The sequence below is a fragment of the Vicugna pacos genome, chromosome 20 (assembly GCF_048564905.1).
Source record: "Vicugna pacos chromosome 20, VicPac4, whole genome shotgun sequence".
Lineage (NCBI taxonomy): Eukaryota > Metazoa > Chordata > Mammalia > Artiodactyla > Camelidae > Vicugna > Vicugna pacos.
Window position 1 is genome coordinate 3,381,254 of NC_133006.1, and position 20,373 is coordinate 3,401,626.

The 20,373-nt window shown below is 46.2% G+C and overlaps 1 long non-coding RNA gene across 2 annotated transcripts; it reads left to right on the plus strand.

Moving 5' to 3' along the window:
• The first annotated feature begins 181 nt into the window (after positions 1-181).
• On the plus strand, positions 182-6,357 carry LOC140687550 (uncharacterized). 2 transcript variants are annotated; one of them, XR_012061931.1, is made up of 4 exons: positions 182-371; positions 1,767-2,003; positions 5,115-5,244; positions 6,097-6,357. It is a non-coding gene; the product is annotated as an uncharacterized lncRNA (long non-coding RNA). The 2 variants fall into 2 exon arrangements; XR_012061932.1 differs by lacking the exons at positions 182-371; positions 1,767-2,003 and adding an exon at positions 4,166-4,222.
• The last annotated feature ends 14,016 nt before the right edge of the window (positions 6,358-20,373 follow it).

A 20,373-nucleotide genomic window follows, 5' to 3' on the forward strand; every position in this document is an offset into this window, starting at 1 on the left:
GTGAGGATATCCGCGCGGCCCCGCCCTCCCCGGCCCCGCCCAGCTGTCCCATAAGCCTCCCCCACCCCCGTGCTGGCCGTGCCCTGGCTCCCATTGGCTCCGCAAGTTCTGCCCTCGCACATCTAGACTCGGGAGGACGCACGACGCAAGCGCTAGGGGAGGGCCCCGCGGCGTTGCCATGGTTACAGGCGCCGCGCTCCGCATGGGCCACAGTGCGCTTCTGGGGCGGGGAGCGGGCTCCGGAAGTGTGTAGCTGCCTGGGACCATGGCGGTGCTTGCTGCTGGGGTTGGCGGCTTGCTTGGCCAGGCGACTAGTTCTGACCCTGTCAGTAGGCGGCCGACATCCTGTCTGGGGCGGCGTCCCACAGAAGGTAAACGTACGTCCGCGCCGTCGGCGGGACCGGTGGACATGGACCGTGGTGGGATCGGGGTTGGGGTGGTGGCCGGGGAGGGCTGTGGTGCCGGGGAGACTTTTGGGGCGGGGCGGGGCAGGGCTTGGGCACAGCCTCAAGCTTTCCTCCCCCTTAGGCCCTGGGGCTGGGGCCGCGAGTCTGGGTCTCCCTTGGTGGCTGCGTCCTCCCAGAACCCCCCGGGAAGGGCAGGCGTAGAACCCATCTTAGATGAAGCGGGGCCTTACCCGGGTTTTGAAGAGCCCCAGAATCAAATGTTGGAATGGGGTGGTTTATCAGCCTTGTTTATCTGCAGGGAAATTTCAGTTCATTCCAGATGTTGGTTCCTTCAGTCAACCTCAGGAATAAGACACAAGGGTCATTGCCGATAAGCAGTTATCTAGGGCTTAAGTCAAAATAAACTATGCGGGGTGTAGGGATGGTAGATGGGACCCTCTCTCTTGAAGTTAGCAGTCTTATGGGATTAGAGGCCCTGGCTGAGGATTACATCCTCATCTGCAGTAAAGGAGGTTGTGAGAAACACACAGAGAAGGGAGGGGTGTGGTGGCGGTAACTCATTACAGAATCCAGGACCCTTGCCTGGCTCTAGTGTAGAAGAGTCTCACCTAGGATAGGGCAGCAGTTATCAAAGTGTATCCAAGGCCCCTGAGGTGCAGGACCATTTTTATAGAAACGCCGGGATGTCACCTGCATTTTGCACACTCTTACTCTCCCGAGTCCCTGTGGGGTTTTCCAGGGAAAACTTGGCCTGTGATATCAAAAAATAGGGAATGCAGAGGTAGATAGGAGAATTCAGCTCTCACCAGTCCAAAATAGATTTGCAGAAATTAAAATCACTGCTATTCTTCTCACTAATGATTTTTGTTTTGAAAAATAGAATTATATTTTGTTTAAGAGTATTAATGGTAACATACAGCAGATTGTTAATATTTTTAAGAGAATTGATGCACTTTTTCTAACTTCTTATTCAACTTCTAACACAGGAAATATTGATAGATTTAACTCACATAAATAGCAGCCTTTTGGGGTTCTCAGTAATTGTTAAGAGTGTATAGGATTCTGTAGAACAAGAAGTTTGTGAGCCCCTGGAGAACGGGTGCTCAGGTGATAGTCAGGTGCTTAGTGGTGTTAGACGGACGCCAAGATGTCTTCCGCAACTGCTCCTGGACTTGAAGTAATTGGCCACATGGAAATGGGCGGGCATTGCCTCCACTTTACAAACCAGAAGCTGCTGAATGTGTCTGGAGTCTAGGCCATGGGCTGTGCAGGGATTCCCATTGTATCTGTTCTATCTAAGCCGGGATTCCTGTGAAGAGGCCTGGCCCTGAAGACCCGCTCTCCTTTGCTCCCTGCCAGGTACCTTCTGTTTGACTTCAACCTTCCAGAGGGCTTCAGCCTCCATAGGAACATCTGCATCCACATTGCCTTCCTCCTGAAGACCCTGCTGAAGGTGGAGGAGCCGGTGCTGGGGCCACCTCTACCACTGGCAGAGCCCCAACATCAACCAGGTCTGGATTCCCTGGTCGGACTCCTTTGACCTCCCAAGTCTCAACAGATACATCCCTGACATTGAGTATGAGCAGTTCATTGCAGGTGAGGCGGTGGTCATTTAACTGGGGCCAGATGGTCGTTGTTCTGGTTCCGATCTGAACATCAGGTCATCTTACTTTGGGCTTGTCAGTCTGCTTAGGGGCCTTGCTCATATTTCCCACACTGCAGGTGAATTTGGTTTTTCCATAGATTTTTCGGGAAATCAATTTGAAGTGTATGAGCTCTATATCCCCTCACCTCTGAAAATCCTGGCCTCCTGGTGAGATGGAGCGATGACAAGGAGGCCACTGCCACAGACCTTGTCCCAGAAGGACTCGCTCCCTGTGCACTCAGGGCTGTTCTTACCTGTAGGAAAACGATGTGTGTGTAGCATGGGCGACGTGCTGGAGAAGGTATGTAACTGCCCATCCAGTATAATTTGGTCCTGCTCAAGCTACACATTTTAAGTTTTGTAAGAGGGAAGACTTCAAGATTTTCTTTGAATAAAGGTATTTAGAGCTTATCAATTTTTTTAAATTGAAATGTGGTTGATTTAGAATGTTTTGTTAGTTTCAGATATACAGCTGTTTTGTTAGTTTCAGGTATACAGCATAGTGATTCAGTTGTACATATACATAGTCTATTCTTTTTCAGGTTCTTTTCCATTATAGGTTGCAAGATACTGAATATTGTTCCCTGTGTTCTACACTGAATCCTTGTCGTTTGTCTGTTTTACATATACTAATTTGTATCTGTTAATCCCAAACTCCTGTTTGCTTTATAAGTCTGAGTCTGTTTTTGTTTTATAAATAAGTTGATTTGTATCACTTTTTAAAAATTCCACATATAAATGATATCATATGATACTTGTCTTTGTCTGACTTATTTCACTTAGTGAGATAATCTCCAGTTCCCTCTAAGTTGCTGTAAATGGCCTTATTTCCTTCTTTGTTACGACTGAGTAATATTCTGTTATATCTAAATACCACAACTTTATCCAGTCATCTGTCAGTGGACGTTTAGGTTGCTTTTATGTCTTGGCCATTTTAAATAGTGCTCCTGTGAACTTTGAGGTGCAGGTATCTTTTGGAATTAAGGTACCCTCTGTATATATGCCCAGGAGTGGGATTGCTGGATTAGGTGATAAGTTTTTTTTTTTTTTTGTCTTTTGAGGAATCTCCATACTGTTTTCCACAGTGGCTGCACCAAACTACATTCCCACCAACAATGTAGGAGGGTTTCCTTTTCCCACACCTCTCCAGCATTTATCGTTTGTGGACTTTTGAATGATGGCCATTCTGACTGGTGTGAGATGATAACATTGTAGTTTTGAGCTGCATTTCTCTGATAATTGAGCGATATTGAGCATTTTTTTATATGTCTATTGGCCATTTGTGTGTCTTCATTGGAGAATTGCTTGTTTAGTTGCTCTGCCCATTTTTGGATTTGGTTGTTTATTTATTTCTTATTCAGTTGTATGAACTATTTATATAGTCTAGAAATTAAGCCATGGTCAGTCTCATCTTTTGCAAATATTTTCTCCCATTCCATAGGTTGTCTTTTTGTTTTACTTATGGTTTCTATTGCTGTGCAGAAGTTTATAAGTTTAATTAGGTCTCATTTATTTATTTTGGCTTTTATTTCTGTTGCTTGGGTTGCTGAGATTGCCCTAGGAAAACATTGCTGAGATGTGTGTCAAATAATGTTTTGCCTATGTTTCCTTGTGGGAAGTTTATAGTGTCTTGTTTAATATTTAAGTCTTTAAGCCATTTTGATTTTGTTTCTTTTTGGTTTTTTTGTGACTCTATTGTATGCTTTTGATTTGTGGTTACCTTATTCTTCAAATATATCAACCCATTACTATATCTATTTCCTTTAGACTGATAATCACGTAGGCTCCAACACATCCTAAGAATAACGAAGAAAAAAAAGAAAGAAAAAAAAATCTATATTTTCTTGCTCCCCTCTCCCATTCCCACCTTTTTTTATTTTGATGTCCTTTTTCATTTTTACATCTTTATGTTTATTCTCTTGTAACTCGTTATTGCATTTCCAACTATGGTTGTCCTGTTTCTATAGCATCCTGCTTCCTTTCTGTTTAGAATAGAAGCTTTTAATGTCTCTGTTAGGTTCAATATTGCTGAATTATCTCCCTTCCCCCTCTCCCCTCCCCCCCCCAGGCTTCTGAAAACTCAGTCCAGGAAAGCTAAACCATTCTAGCCTTCATCGATTCTGGGAAAGCAATCTTCAGAGTGGGAAAAAACATTGAAAAATAATATTCTGTGAGTTGCTTTCTACCCTTGCCCAGAGATGAGAAACATCTGAAGGTGGAGGAAAAAAGTTGGAGGTGGGGAACACAAAGTCTTTTCTCCTTTTGCTACTGAAGAAATGATTGCTTTTGTAATTAGCGATGATGCCCTTTAATTTGGTGAGATTGAGATTCCACAGCTTCATCGCCTGTGAATAACCAGCTGGGAGAAAGCTCTCCAGGGCCCCTGCAGTGGGAAAGGCAGCCCCTCTGAGCACCTGTTATTCTGTATTCTTCCTGCCTCCACACGGTTTCGCTAGGCATCGTGTAGGACAATGCAGTAACCCGAGGTGGAGGACAGGGAGACCCCTGCTGTGTGGCGAGACACAGGAGCCCACACTTGAAGGGCAAAATGTAGAGTAGTGGGGCGGTCATAGGAACAGATGATGGTTGAGACCCAGGATAGTGTCCTGGAGTCCAGCAGGCGAGACTGGCGGGGCAGATGGGGCCCTGGAGCATGGGCAGTCGTTGAGGGATCTGAAGCAAAGATAGGAACCAAGAGACTGGATTCGTGTGGGGGTACGACTCCCCTTGGAGGCTGCGGGGCAGCTCAGTGAGCCCAGGGGGATCGGGCACTTCCCCAAAGCTGGGTTGACAGGTCACAACCAACTCACTGGGGACCGAGAGGCACTGAGTCATTTTTAACTTTTTGTCCCTCTTCCTGGAAAAAAAACTGCTGCCTGTTAAGCAGCCTGTGTCGAAAGTGAGAATAAAAGACATGAAGCAAGATTGCCTCAAAAGTCATCCATTGTGTAGTTGTTAATAAGGGTCAAAGGCAAACTTGAATAGATGAAATGAAACATTCATCAGAGGATTTTAAAACCCTTTAAAATAAAAATTCTTGCTGCTTTTGTTCTTCATTTCAGGGTTCACTTGGTGATAATAATAGTAACCAAAGCAACATCAAACCCTTACAGAACTCTGTCCTGCTGTTCCAGGAACGCTGTGTTCACGACAATCCAATGAGTAGGCACCACTATGAGTTCCACTTTAAAGGTAAGGACATTCATTAATCACACGGCTAATAAATGGCAGAGCTGGGACTTGAATCCAAGCTGTCTAGCCCCAGAGCCCCCTCTCAGCCCCTTCACTGCAGCTCATGACTTGGCATGCCCGACACAGGCCAGCATTTAAGAGCAGCGTGACCTTGGCCAAGGCTGCTTCAATGCTTGGTCTCTGTTTCCTCATCTGTTGAATGGGGGTGTGGGCAGTGAACTCTGTGAGCTCAGTGGTCACTTCCTCCAGCTCTGCTATTATTCTGCTTTGAGTTAGTTCGGTAAGTATCCGAGCCCCTACATGGCCCACACATGGGCTGGCCCTTTGCTAGGTCGTGGGTTACGGAGAAAAGTAAGATCAGCCTGCTTCTCCGAGGAGCCATTGTCCCTCCACGGGAAGCAGTTGCGAGGCCCAGGCTCCCTCGCTGGCAGTCAGGGGCTGGGCAGGAAAGTCTGATAAGAGAAGATGGAGGCAGAGCCCCTCCGGGAACTGTGGTGGCCACACAGCTCTCAGTAGCGAGAGCCTCTGTGAAGGCTGCTGAGAGGGGAGTCCTCATGAGGCCAGTAGTCCCCCCAAACTAAGCCCTCAGGACAAAGATCCAGCCAACCCTTCAGTGTCACCATAGAGCCAGTCCATCCTCATCACTGTGCCTCTGTGCTCCTTTGTCCTGGGGCCTCTCTTCCCCCTACACCCAGAATACTTTCCTCCCTCTCTTCTCTGAGTGTCCCCTCACTTCACCCGTGGTCCCTGCTTCCTGGGTAACCATCTCTGGAGTTGACACTTTGCCCCCTCACACCCTCCGTTTGATCAGGAGCCTCGGTTGACCTCCTTGTGCTCACTTTCCACCTTCAGATCATTGCTCCTCCTCTCTTGGGAGCTCCTGGAAAACCCAGATCCTTTCCTAGAAGTGCCTGCCACCCTGGCCTCCCTGCTCATCTGCCTCATTCAGGAGCACCTGGACCACCAGCTCTGTATTGCCTCACCTCCTACCATCAAGACATCAAAGTTGATTCTCCCTCCACCACCCAGTATGATCATTTTAGGGTCTTCTTCTCCGTCAGCCTGAGCCAGCCACCCCCCATTCACCATATCCCCAGGCTCATAACCGGGCTTGTCTCCTTCCAGGGTCAAGCCTCTCTCCTTGAAGTGCCCACCTCTAGCCGTCCGGCTGCTTCTCCACCAGCCTCCCTGGCCCTCTTTCACCCTCACTGGGGCATTAAGCACTGACTCCTCTGCTTTCCTACCTGTCCACGTTCCTCTTACTTCCACTTCCCCACCTTCCAGCTCTGCATCCACAGTCAGCCCTCTCTTTATGACAAACAAAACCCCCTTGACCCTTGATCTTTTCAGTTCCTCACCAGGACGACTTCCATCTCGGTTCACTCAGCTCTATTTGTTCTGAGCCTGCAGGCAACAGGCTCTCCCAGCACAGATTTCTAAGACTACAAATCAATGCCCACCATGTTGCCACTGCCAGGCAATCCTCCAGGATTTCTCTAGTGAGCACATTTCCCCGCTTATCACTCAGTCGTGTCAACATTCTCTGCTCTCTGTACACCTCTAAGCTTCCCTCTGTCTCTTCCCTAACTCCCAGCAGATGGCCTTGCCTCCTGCTTCAGACAGAATGACATGTTACTGGAAAGGAACTCGCTCACCTGCAGCAAATATGCTCACCTCACCTTTTATCTGTCTCTCTCCCACCTAGAATCTAGCTGTAGTTGTTCTTAATTTAATGAGTTTAGTTGACATATATAGACAAAGTTAAAAGCATAGCACACTATAGGCTACCTTCTAGGGCTTACTTTTTTAATTTAACATAGAGTGTGTGATTCATCCATTTCGTTGCATGTACCTGCAGTTCATTTGTTTTAACTGATCTTAAATATTGTGTGTGTGAAAATAACACAAGAGAATGGTAAGCCAGGATTCAGGATGCTGGTTACTTCCTGTGAGAGGAGGCCAAGAGCAGGATAGGGAAAGAGGACACAGTATGTCACTGTCAATATTCCTGTTATGATGCTGGGTGATAAGTTCATAGCTGTGTCTTATAATACTAATTTTAATACATAAATACCTCTGACAGGCACCTACGATGAGAATGTTTCATGAACCAAGACATACAATGGATAATATTACATCATTATTGTTATGTAATCTTGTTATATTATACATTAATCATAATCTTATATTATTTGTTATGTGTTATATGTTATATAGGTGCATGAATTATATATTATGTATATAAACACCTACATATGTATTATATACTATCTGCTAATAAATAAACAGAACATAATATGCTAGTATATCTTCTATTATGTATAATTTAATAAATAATATCATACTATATCCCGTTATATGACATGGCACATAATCTTTAATAAAATAAGAAATCTGTCAATATATATTGGTAATTAATAAAATCTTTAAAAAATGCCCACATCTTTTAACACCGACACCACTCCATCTGTCACTATCTTTCCTCTTCCCTTTCATGGTAGTGGTCCTCACGGTGCTATCCGTTCCCCCTTTCATCTCCTTATCCTGAACCTTCCTTCTCCTCCCTTCGCATGCTGGCTTCTGCCCCGTGCGTGGTCCCTCTAGTCACCAGCGGCCTCTGGGGCACTGATTACGGGCACGGTCTCAGGCCCCAGCTCACCTGGGTGTCCACCGCCTCTGCTACCGCTGGTGGGGGTGGGGCAGGGGGCAGAGTGCACCTCTTGTCCTGGAAGAGAACAAAGCACAGACTCAGTGACCAGCAGCAGGTGTGGCCGGGACCTGCAGGACTTGGGGGAGAGCCAGACTGTCTGCATCCAGACCGGGGGCACTTGGAGTGTGAAGAAACCCAGTCCTCACTGCCCCTGAAGTGAGGAAAACACCCTCAGGTGAGTTAAAGTGCTTATGACATAGGTCTGTTGGCTGGAAAGGACAAACGGGCCCCTAAGGGGAGGTTAGGTGATGTTCCAGGCCCCACGAAAGCCCTAAGGGCTGGCTGGGAAGCAGGCTGGATGTTCCACTGGACCCAGTGTCCCCTCGGGGGTGGGGCCTTCCGGAACAAGCAGAAAGCCCTCGGTCTCTGGGGGGAACGCGGCAGTGTGGGAGCATCCCTGCAGTGAGTCAAGTGAATTCAGGGCCTGTGGGATCCGTTTGTATGGCCACATCGAGCCTCAGCAGAAGCCACAGCAGGTGTGGATTCCTGTCTCTCCAGCTGTCATCTTCGTGTCTGAGTGCCAGGCTTCAGACCCGATCCCCTGGGGCGTTAGGACAGTTATAGACAGAGGCGGCTCGGGGAGGCCCCAAGAGGGCGGTACTGGCCTTCCTGCCGACACGATTACACGAAGATCAAACAATCCATCGATGGGAAGAAAATAAGAACCATGATCATATCTGGACCCCAAGCTTAGATATGGTATTTGGGTGACATTTATCGACAATCCAGTGAGGTTCTGGCCAGGGCAGCAAGCCAGGAGTGACACTGAGGAGCATCATTGTGCAGAGGCTGGACTGGGGGTCTGCAGGCTCCTCCCAGGAGAAGCCTCAGTGTTTGGGAGGTGGCTAACATGCCTCCTTCGTGTCACCAGCAAGTGGTGCCACCTGCAGAAAATCATCTGTAATCCTGGGATGGATCAGCCCTGAGTGATGTGATAAAGGCTCCTACAAGAGGGGGCGCCTGATGGACAGTGAACCATCCAACAGGCTGATGAGATTCCCACCTGTGTTTATCGTGCTTTCATAGCCAAGACTGAGGAGAGTGAATGGCTCACCATGAATATTTTAACAACTTGAGAGGGTTCCATGTCTCACTGCATTTAAGTGTCACCTGGAGGAATTCAGGCAGTGTTTAGACCCAGGGGAGTCTAACGGCCTCTTGGTTCCTCATCAACCTGGCAAGCCCACCAGCCCTCTATGGCCAGACCTTGGCAAGTCCCTTCCCTTGTTAGAACAAAACCTTTCCCACGCACGCCTGTGGTAAGCTTTTGATTTTTATAATTAATGGGAATGAAGATACTTTACAGCATCCTCAGATCTTTCCTTAGGGCTTCTCGCCTTAGACCACGGCAAGGGGGCCCACTGCCCTCAGTCCTGCACTGCAGATGGTCCCCCTGGCCCTGACACTTCCTCTGGCCACACCCTCCATTGGGTGGAGTCAACAGGGCCAAGGGGACATGGTCATTGGCTCCTTCCCGTGCTCTAGAAACCCAGGACCACAAATGCCCTGCCTCAGCAGCCCCTGATCCATTTCTATTGCCTGCACCGGCTCTCCCCGGAATTCAGATTCCCAGGACTCACAGAGAGGCCAAAGGGCAGCTGTTTGCATGGAGGTTATAGGCAGAGCCGGAAGTGAATTCTGAGTGTCCCCCTGTGCACATCCAAGGCTCCTTATGGCAAGGAATGGACCCAGCATTGGGAAGAAAAGAGTCAGGCTAGTGATCAGAGTCTTGGAATCAGCTCTCCCCACACACTCACTTTCTTTGCAGGACTCCCCTGAGTCTGGGAATTCTAATTTTGAACCTGGCCTTCCCCCTGATAATGAATGTATATTTGTAAAGGTAGGACTTTAACCTACTGCACTTAAAATGTTTAGATATATAGGATGTGAGCTCCCAGGTATGCTCTGGAACTGCACTTCCAAAGGTCCAGAACATTTATGTTGGCTCTACTGAGACTGTAAGTGCCAAAGACCGTCTCCAGAGAGGAGGGGCTCCTGCTTCATGCTCCGAAGCCAGAATCTTCTGAGAGGATAAAACAATGGACACTGAGACCCTCAATTGTAAATTGATTTAGAATAACGTCAAAGGTGTGTATGACGTGTGTGTGCACACGCACGCACCTGGGGAATTGTGTTGTACATGACTGTGAGTGTGTGTGTGGCTGTGCGTGCACGCGCCTGGGGATGTCTGTGGTTGTGTGTATGCTATGTTTCTGTGTGCGCCTGAGGACGTGTGTGATTGTGTGTATGGTAGGTGTCTGTGTGGTACATGAGTCCATGTACATGTGTGTGTAGGGAAGTATGTGGAGCAAAGCCAGTGTGTCTGCACGTGTGTTTGTGTGTACGTGCATGCATTAGTTTTAACAGTAGAAGCTGTCCTTTAGAATTCTGAAGTAGTAAAGTTTGTATGATGTCTTTCGCTGTATAATTCAAAATTAAAAAATCTTCAGTCACCAGAAATTTATTACCCCCGCGATTCTGATTTTTTTTTCCATATTGATTTGTCTTCATTTTACTGATGAGGAAACTTAGCTTAGAGATGTTAACTGACTCAACCAAAGGCATGGAGCTCGAGCGCCCAGGGCCAGGACGCAGTCCAAGCCACGCTGCTCCAGAGGCCTGGAGCCCTGCTCACGATCACACGTGGCCTCTTGGCGGGGGAACAGATTCTGATGGTCTGTGGCCAGCGTGCAGGCTGCCCAAGCCGCGGACTTGGGAAGCCGGGCGGAGAGTACAAGACAACAGACAAGAGTGAAGCCCTGCTCAGAAGTTAGATAGGTTCCTAGGTCTTGGATGAGGAAGGAGGCTCACTGCTCATCCTTGATCCCTTTGCTGGTGGCCAAAAGGGACCAAGGCCCACGAGAGCACTTCTGGGAGCGGCCTGCCAAAACCTGGAACAGGGCTGCTCAGGACTGGCTCTGTAGTAGGAGCAGAGGAAGGAAATGTAGCCCCTTGGTTGACATTCTTTGTGATGGTAGTAGGAGGCCTAGCAGCCTTGTTATGGGGGTGGTAGGACAGGGACCTAGTGGATGATCGTGTTCACGTGTCTGAAAAATAATTGCTTCATATATTTTATCCATTTTGTGGTTTAATTTAGGATGGTAAATATGGTATCTTTTACTCCATATTAGCTGGATTGATTAATTTTTTTATTGTTAATTTTCTCTTCAATGATTTGGAAGCTATATTGTCTTTTCATGAAAATTCTCTCTAAACATTTATAAATCATCTCTAAGTTCATAACTTTATATGTAATTGGACCAGTATTCCTATAATACTATCAAAAATGAAATAATCTATTAGATCCTGTTCCACAATAATGATAAATTTAGCATATTTTACCTCTTTGCTGTTCCAGATTGTGTGTGTGTGCGTGTATTTGTGTGTGTGTGTGTGTGTGTATGTGTCCTCTAGTTACTACTTTTTGACAGTTGCTTTCAGTTTGTTATATTAACAATGAAAATATAGTATAAACTTCTTGCATTTCATTGTTCACTACCACAATTTAATACCATGTCTTTCCCACTTTTGAGTTATTTACTTATCAGGATTTTCAAATCAACTGGACACATGATTGGCTAAGTTTTTTCCAGTGATGGACTTGGAACCCTTTCATGTCTATATGTAGCTTTATATTCTCCTTCTCAACAGGTCTCAGCGTGTTGTTGATGGCCCAAGACTTGTTTTAAAATATGGCATTGTTTTTCATCACCAAAAAAACAAAAAAGTTTTCTTGATTTAAAGTCCTGTCTTTTTATAACTGGCTAGTCTTGTCTGCTGGATAGAGATTTCCTTAACCTTCCTCCTTCTTTTCGCCATAACTCGGATTCATTGAGATGCATGTTTTTACCATTTCTCAGATGGGCTTCTACTTTGACTTCCACTTTAAACCATCACCCCACTCTTTTACTCCATGCTTATTCCTGAAAAAGTGAGCTCTCTTTTGGATTAAAGATGGTCCCCTTCAGAGATGTGAGGCTCACTGTCCAAAGGTCCAAATGAAGAGAAAAGGAAAGATTCCTGTTACTGGTGGTTACATTTTGTCAGCTTAGAGATCTAGTTATCCGTGTGGCTGTGGTGGAATATGCAATATCTTGACTCAGAGTTTCCTTTTTCTGGCTTACTAGGGGAGCCGCATTAGCTGGAGTCACAGCGCTGTGGCCGTTGTCAGGATCCCAGGGCTGAGGCAGCCCCTCTCCACCCTTGTTATTTTGATCTTGCAAACTGGGACCCAGCTATGCGAACCCTGCACATGGTGGCCAGGATCGCCCCCCATGTGACGTGCCTCCAGTTCCTCGGCGTCCCTCACTGCTATCAGCTAGCTCCAGTAAGGGTATGAGCTGGCTTCCACTGCGGTCCTTCCTCCTTCCTCTCCAGGCAGGCCCTCCTTTCCCACTAGTTGTCCCTGTACCTTCTGTCCTGCGCTACATACGCTGAAGGAATTCCTCAGCGTTTCCAGCAGGTAGATGGCGCTCTTCTATGTTTGGACTCCTTCAGTGCTTGCAGTGGAAATTTAGGAGGTGGAAAGGAAGAGCTTGGGGGTTCTCCGTATTTAGGGGCTCCCTATCCAGCAGATTCAACTAACAGTGGTTTGAAAATATGGAAAAACAAAGTTTCAAAAAGCAACACTTGAATTTGCCATACACTGACAACTACTTACAGAGCCTTCATGTTGTATTAGATACCGTGAGTACTCTAGAGATGATTTAAAGTACACAGGAGGACACAGCAAAAGAAAATGTGACAACGAATGTACGTGTATATTCATGTATAACTGAAAAATTGTGCTCTAAGCTGGAATTTGATGCAACATTGTAAAATGACTATAACTCAATAAAAAATGTTTGTGTATATATATATATAAATTACATGGGAGGGTACACATAAGTTCCGTGCAAGTCTTATGCTATTTTATACAAGAGGCGTCAGCATCCATGGATGTTGACGTCAAGGGGGAGTTCTGGAACAAGTGCCCCATGGTTACCAAGGGATGACTGGAAGTCCAGGCTCCTTATCCCAGCCTGTCAGGTCCCCACGTGGTCTGAATCCTACCTGTACCACACTTCCCTTGTCACTCTCCCCCAGCCCTGGCAGACTGCCCTCTGATTCTTGAACAGGCCACACTCACTGTGCTTCATGTCTGGCCCCTAGAAATACCCGTTACTTTCTGAGCATGGCTCTGTTTTCACAAAATGGGCTGCATTTTCACTAGAGAAGACAGTGTGGAATTTCCTTTAAAAGCTGAAAATAGACTTAAATCATGTTCCAGCCTTCCCACTCCCGGGCATATGTCAGAAGAAAACTCTAATTCAAAAAGTCACATGCACCTCAATGCTCACAGCAGCACTATTTATAATAGCCAGGACATGGCAACAACCCAAGTATCCATCAACAGCTGACTGGATAAAGATGTAGTAGTATATTTATACAAAGGAATACTACTCAGCCATTTAAAAGAACAAAATAATGCCATTTGCAGCAACATGGATGGACGTACACATAGTCATTCTAAGTGAAGGAAGCCAGAAAAAGAGAAAAATGCCATATGATATCACTTATATGTGGAATCTAAAAAAAGACACAAATGAACTTAATTACAAAAGAGAAACAGACCCGCAGATGTACAGAAACAAACTTACGGTTACCAGGGAGAGAAGGGGATGGGAAGGGATAAATATGGGAATTGGAAAAATGTCCCTCTTGGGGAGTTACGGAAATGTTAGCTATCTTGATTGTGGTGATGGTTTTCTGGGTGTAGACAACTATCAAATTGATGAAATAATACATGTGAAATATGTGTAATTTACTATACAGGAATCATACCACAATAAAGGTGCCTGTAAAATAAAAAAAAAAAAAAACAAGAAAAGTTTAGCGGCATTGTGTCCTACGTTTTTATGTGTCTTTAGTGAGTGGGTCTTCAAGTTTCCGGTCTGCCATATTTTCCGAACCAGAAGTGCCCTCCTTCCCTTTTCTTTGATAAAAATGTCAGTGGGTGGCATTTATTCCCGTTGCTTCAACTTCTCTCTGTCCACTGATTATCTGTCAAATCTTTTCCAGCAAGGACATTTCATTTCAGTCCCAGAAATATACTTATAATTGACAAGTAGACATTCCCACTTGATTAGCCCATAAAAATCTCAAGCTCTGTATGTTTGGATTTACACTCGCTCAGAACTAGGTGTACTTCTTCAAACAATGGCATCACTATCCCATCTGTTTTCCATGACATACATCTGGGAGTTTTCCTTTACTTTTCCACTCCCTCACCCCCATCAGTACTACAATTCTCTTCCTTAATGTCCCCCAACTAAGTCCCCGCCCCTCGCTCCCCACTGCATTAATTCCCATCACTTGCTAGTCTACCCAGTGCTGTTCTTTAGAGTGAACAATCCACTTTGCTCACTTTTAATGACTATTCTGTGTCACTCTCCTCCTTAAAACCCCAAAGAATTCCCCGCTGCGTGTGTGAGGAAGTCCATGCTCCCTGATTTAACGTCACACCTTCTCGTCACCTAGTTGCTGCTTTTTTTCAGCCTCAGCTTCCGTTAGTTCCCCACAGCCTCTAGCCTCACTGACCTTCCTTCCCTAAGTGCAAAGTGTTCTTAGATACGACCAGACCTCTGCACGAGACACGCAAGCTGCCGAGAATCCCATGCCCAACACGCACTCTCCTGGTCTAGAGATTGGCTGGAATCCTTCAGATGTCATTGCTGAAGGCATTTCCTCTCTGACACCTTCGCTACCTTCTAGAACCCTGCCCAAGGCAGTGCAAGAGCCCCTCTGAACATATAGTATATATGATGCCAAGTGAGTCTTAACACATTGTTTTGAAAACCTATTTAAATTTGTCTCTTCCACGACACACTGTGATCTCCTTGAGGGATGGGGGGCTGTGTGATATTTGTCTAGACAGTTAATGTCTGGCACAGACCCCGGGCCATCAGAAACAGTCTGCTGACTCATCAAGAAGAAATGTCGTCTTTGCAACGTAAGAAAGACTACATGATTTCTGATCTTACACCATTCGTCAATGGTCAAAATAATTTCACATAGAGCTACACAGGCAAGATATGTGTATTCTTTTCCTCTTTGTGAGCCCGAGATCATAGGCATCCTGGAACGGAGGTGTCACACTAAGCTGTCTGTCCCCTAGGGTGTCACATCAAACTTCAACATATTTTTAGAAGTTGTAGGGACACGTGTACATCACCCATCTTAGAGCAAATGGTGCTTCAGCCTGACCCAGTTTAATGTCCATATGAAAATCAGAAATCTTCCAAACTGAAACCTGAGGAAATAATTCCCATCTCTCCTTCCAGTCTGTCTGCCATCTACATCCCACATCCCCACTGCTCACCTGCGTCAGACCACTTTCCATCTATAAACATTTTCGGTGGGACACTTGGATGAGAGCTAATTACATCAGTAATGAAAATGGTCCCATGAACGTTGGCTCTGCACAACACGGATGCTTTGATCAGAGGCCTCAGCCGTGGCCTGCAGGGTCTGTTCACGTGTTCTGCCTGGCTTCAATGCAGACGTTGTGCAGAAAATCAAGTCTGCAGTTAAAGTCATAGAAGGCCCAAGAAATCCAGAAAAATAGAGTGAGAGTCATCTCCTTGGGAATATTTTTGAAAACAATCCACTAATAGGAAGAAGAGCTTTAAGACGTTCGTTTCAGAGCAGATGATGTCCAAATGCAGGTGGGTCAGTTTTGTCATTGTTGCTCACTAGTTGGCTTTCTGCTTCTTCTAACACACCTCTGTTTAGAGAAGTGGCCTGAGTCGGCCCTCAGCGCAGCAAGGTGAGCTGGGCCTGGCCACAGCCTAGCTCCTCTGTTGTGTAGTGACCCGCTGAGAATGAAGGAATGGCCCAGGGCTTCCTCTGACTCTCTCTCCCTCCATTATAAACTCTCTGAAGGGAAAATGGAGTAAAAAATTCTTAATTCAGTATGGTATTGTCCAAGTATAAAAATAATTGTCTTTGGAGGGGAGGGTATAGTTCAAGTGGTAGAGTACGAGCTGGGTTCAATTCCCAGTACCTCAATGTAAATAAAATTAAGAAAAAGTCTTTTTTAAAAAAAGAAAAAAACACAAAAAGAAAAGAGATCTCAAACAATCCAAATTTAAAAGGAGAAAAAGCATTTTATACATAGTAATCAGCTCAGTCTTGCTAGCTTAGGAGTTTGGGATTAACAGGTACACACTACTATGAATAAAATACATAACCAACTCCCAGGTCCTTAATAACCTACCTAGTTCAACCTGAATCCTTCCTCTTTTTTCCCCTAAGCAACCCTTGGAAATCTCTGAAATTCTCACCTTATAAAAGAATTCATTTAAAGGTGGTTTGAAAGTTACTGTTTAAAACATTTATTTGTGATTCCGTGAATATAGGTCTAGTAAGAAAGATAGACAATAAACCAGTAAGCAAATAAATATGTTATGTACTGCCAAGTACTAATAATTGCCACAAAGAAACATAAAACATATTAGGAGAGAAAATGATTGAATAGGACATATGTGCGTGCTATTTTAAATAATGTTTTCAGATAAGTCCTCTCTGAGGGTAAAATAATTTGAACAAGGTCCTGAATGAAGCAAAGAATAAGCCACGTAGGTAACAGACAAGAAAAGCCTCCCAGGCCGGGAGAAGTGTAAGTACGAGACTTGGAGTTACAAACACAGCTGTCCTGGTGGGGACCATCTGGGCGGTGAAGATGGGCTGGATCAGAACGGTGAGACCTGAGGCTGCAGAGACGGGCGAGGGTCCGGATCACACAGGGCCATGGTAGGGACTCTGGATATCCCTCTGAACACAATGGAAAATCACGAGAGTATTTTGCAAAGCAGAACAACTTGATCCGATTCATACTTTAATAAGACCGCTGTCGGTAACATATGGGGAATAAGCAATGGAAGCAGGGCAAGGTAAGCTGATGGGAAGCCAGTGGGAAGAGTGCTGCTGACCTGGAGAGAGACACCGAGGTTGGGCTGGGATGATGGCGGGAGACGGGCTGAAAGGGGGACACGATTTGACAGTAATGGACACAGGCCTTAATGCTCGAGTTGGACACAGACACAGAGTGGTTCAGGGTGATGGGTATGTGATATATGGGGCTGAGCCACAGTTTTTGTGCAGAGACCTGAGAGGAGAATAAAATGGGGACTTTGATGTCGGTAAGAAGTGTTGGTGGGTGTTGAATTCCCCCTAGAGCCACTTCTCTGTTTCTCTGTAGATGAAGTCAACAGAGCAGGGATGGGTGTTCCTACTTCTGCAGAGAATTGCGTGTCCTCCTCATCGACAAATTCAAGAGGCCGACCTGCCCATCCAATTGCAACATCTTGAATCTGCTTCTTTCTATCCAGGAGGATACTTCCAACTAAGATGCCAATCAAAAATTCCCGTGTCCAGAGTTAGAGCTGTGTGCCTTTTGGATGATCTCAGAGACCCCTCCTCAGAGGCTCAGTGTGCTCTCTCTCCCTCAGAGCACAGTTCCCTTCAGTCTGGTGGGTTTCAGCAGAGAAGATTTCACAAATAACCCCTCTCAGACCCTGGGGACCAACCTCCCGCTTGGCCGAGATCTGAAAATGAGCACGAGTTCCGGGCAAAAGTCCTTCTCCAGGGCGCCATGTGGCAGATTACATGAGGACAGTGTACAAAAGAGTGGGAGGGTTGATGGTATAAATGGATTTTAATTTTTGCTCTGTCTGATTTTGTCCTTTCGTTTTTTTAAGGAAGTGTTCTTAGGCCAGACATGATTCTCCTTTTTTCTTTCTATTTGATCATCCAAGAGGTTTAGATAGGTTATTTGTTTTATGGTAAGAATCTTAAAAGAAAATAAATAAATAAAACCTTGCAAATAGCGTCTTGTTAGGAATTTGGACAAGACAACCAGTAAATTCTCCCAGCAGTATTGAACCCCCTTGTTCCTCCAGGGGGTCTCCAAAGGTATACATGTTCCAATTCTGACCCAAAACCAATGAGACTTTTCTTTTTTTTGATCACTTCACCATGGACAAAAGATATCATTAAAGAAGGTGAGAAAAGAGCAGGTCCCCATCATCCAGAGCCCTCCCAAAGAGCCCACAGAAGTAAAGAGGGGATGAACAAGAGAAACGGTTTATTTATACACACGCAGGAGCCAACCAGAAAAGTAACTACCGTGTTAAATGGTGAAAGTTAAAAGCTTTGTTATCAACCTAACTTAACAGGGCAAAGGGAGAGGAGAGAATTGGCTTCCATGACAGGTTTTCTTCTACATCTACTGAATCTCAGGTATCTTCAGCTAAAGTGCTTTTCTATTAACCATGGGTTCCATCTGACTTTCCATTCCTCTAACTTTGTTCTTCTTTTTCAAGATTCACTCATGTATTCTGAGCCCCTAGATTTTCCACGTGAATTTTAGATTGATTTTCAATTCCTGCAAAACACCACCTGGGATTTGGGTAGGCATATTTTGAATCCTTAGATCTATTCATGGACTACTGTCATCTTAGTAGAATGAAGCCTTCTGCTCCATGAATATGGGAATATTCTCTGTGAATGTAGGTCTTAATTTTTCTTGACAGAATCTCTCCTCTATTGTAGTCTTCAGTGTCCAAGTCTGGTACTTCTTCCTCACCTCTATTGGATGCTGATTCAAAAGCGACACGACCTCCTGGAGAACCTCTGCTGCCACGGAACTGACATGGAAGTGAGTTCTGAGAAGGCTTTAAATTCTTTTAAATATAGGATTAATGTACTTTAATTACTCCATAGATGAGTAATGTATGGGTCACATTAACATAGGATTTTAATCCTTTTTGAATTAGTAGAGTAATACAGACACAGTACAATAATTTGTTATCTTTATAGGAGTGCAAAAGTGTTAATATCCTTAAAGCTCAGAGTTTTGAGAATAGGCTCTCCTGTTTATTTCAGGCTAAAGGCAACATTATTTTACAAAAGGAGCAGGGGTAGCAAGACTAAGCCTAGAAAACACGGCAGAGGGTTAAAGGAAAATGAACAAATCCAATATGGAGTCAGATTTGTTCTTCTCTATTACAGCGACTTTTGGTGAGAGCTAAGAGGATGATTCCTGGGTGGGTCCTCCACTGTCCCAGGCTGGAGTTCAGGCAGGATCCCTGCCAGACTCCCCATGACATTGGACCTGATCTCCCGCAGAGAAAGTGACAATTATTGGATTAAAATTACCTGTCAAAATCCCTTCAATTTCCTGTAAACTCTACCACAGCAGGGGATGTCTCATTCACCAGTCAACTGCCAGTCTCCCTTGATGCAAGGGACCAGCGTCGTGGCAGGATCCATGGTGGCCTGGACATTGCACCTTCCTACTTTGCTCTCCAGTTTTAGCTTTCTAACTTTGACGCTTTAAAAGCTAGCATCCCTCTTCCCTCTGGCCTTGTATGAATGAACAAGATCCCTGCACCCACCTGGGCTGAGCCCAGGCCACGCACACAGCTCCATGCACACAGCCCACCATCTGCTGTCTATCCCTGGGCTCAAGTGGAAACTCTGAACTCCCCCACCCCAATGGTCTGCATGCCCAGTGCCTCCGCCCTAGGGGTCCAGATCACCATCAGGACCATCAACCACCCAAGGCCCACAGGCCAGTGGCTGGAAGCCTGGGATCACCCTGACCCATTGGGTCAGATGAGACACAGGGTTTGGGGATCAGGGTGCCAGGGCGGGAATTGGAACCGCCTTCAATCCAGCCTGCCTCGCCCTGTTGCCTCAGACATTAACTATGAAGGTACACACTAGGCTGGATCCCCCACTGGTGGCAGTAGTCATCATTACTGGAGCCTGGATTTCCCCACCCCAACCACAGGGTGAGGGGTGAGGGAGTGAGCTCAGGGTAGGGGTGCACTCAGAGTGAAGGGGATCCCATGGTGAGGGGGTATAGGTTGGAGTGTGGGGCCCGCTCAGAGTAGAACTGACCTGGCTGAGAGGTGAGGGGGACAGTTTCAGGTTGTTGGGGTTCCTGTGCTGAGGCATGAGGGGTAAGCTGGTGGGTCTAGGGGCCATAGGTTAGGACCTAGCAGGATGGAGTGTCAGGGCAGGGACCTCGGTGTGAGGAGAAGGAGCCCTGTCTTCAAGGTCTGTTGGGAGACTGGGCCGGGCCAGGGGTGGGAGGGTAGTAACAGGGAGCGGTAGGTGAGCAGGGGAAGTGGGGCTGGCGGGGAGTGGCCTGGCCCAGGACAGTTGTGGTCCTAGTTCAGTGCCAGGACCCAGTCAGTGGCGGGGTGAAGGCTCTGGGGAAGGAGACCCGGAGGGACAAGCAGGAGGGGCCCCACCTGGCTCCTCCCGGCCCAGCGGCCAGGTCCGGTAAAGCAGGAGACCCACCCGAGCAGTTTGCGCTGCAGGGGGGAGAAGGAGGGGCGCGCATGCGCAGACGGACAGACGCGTGGACG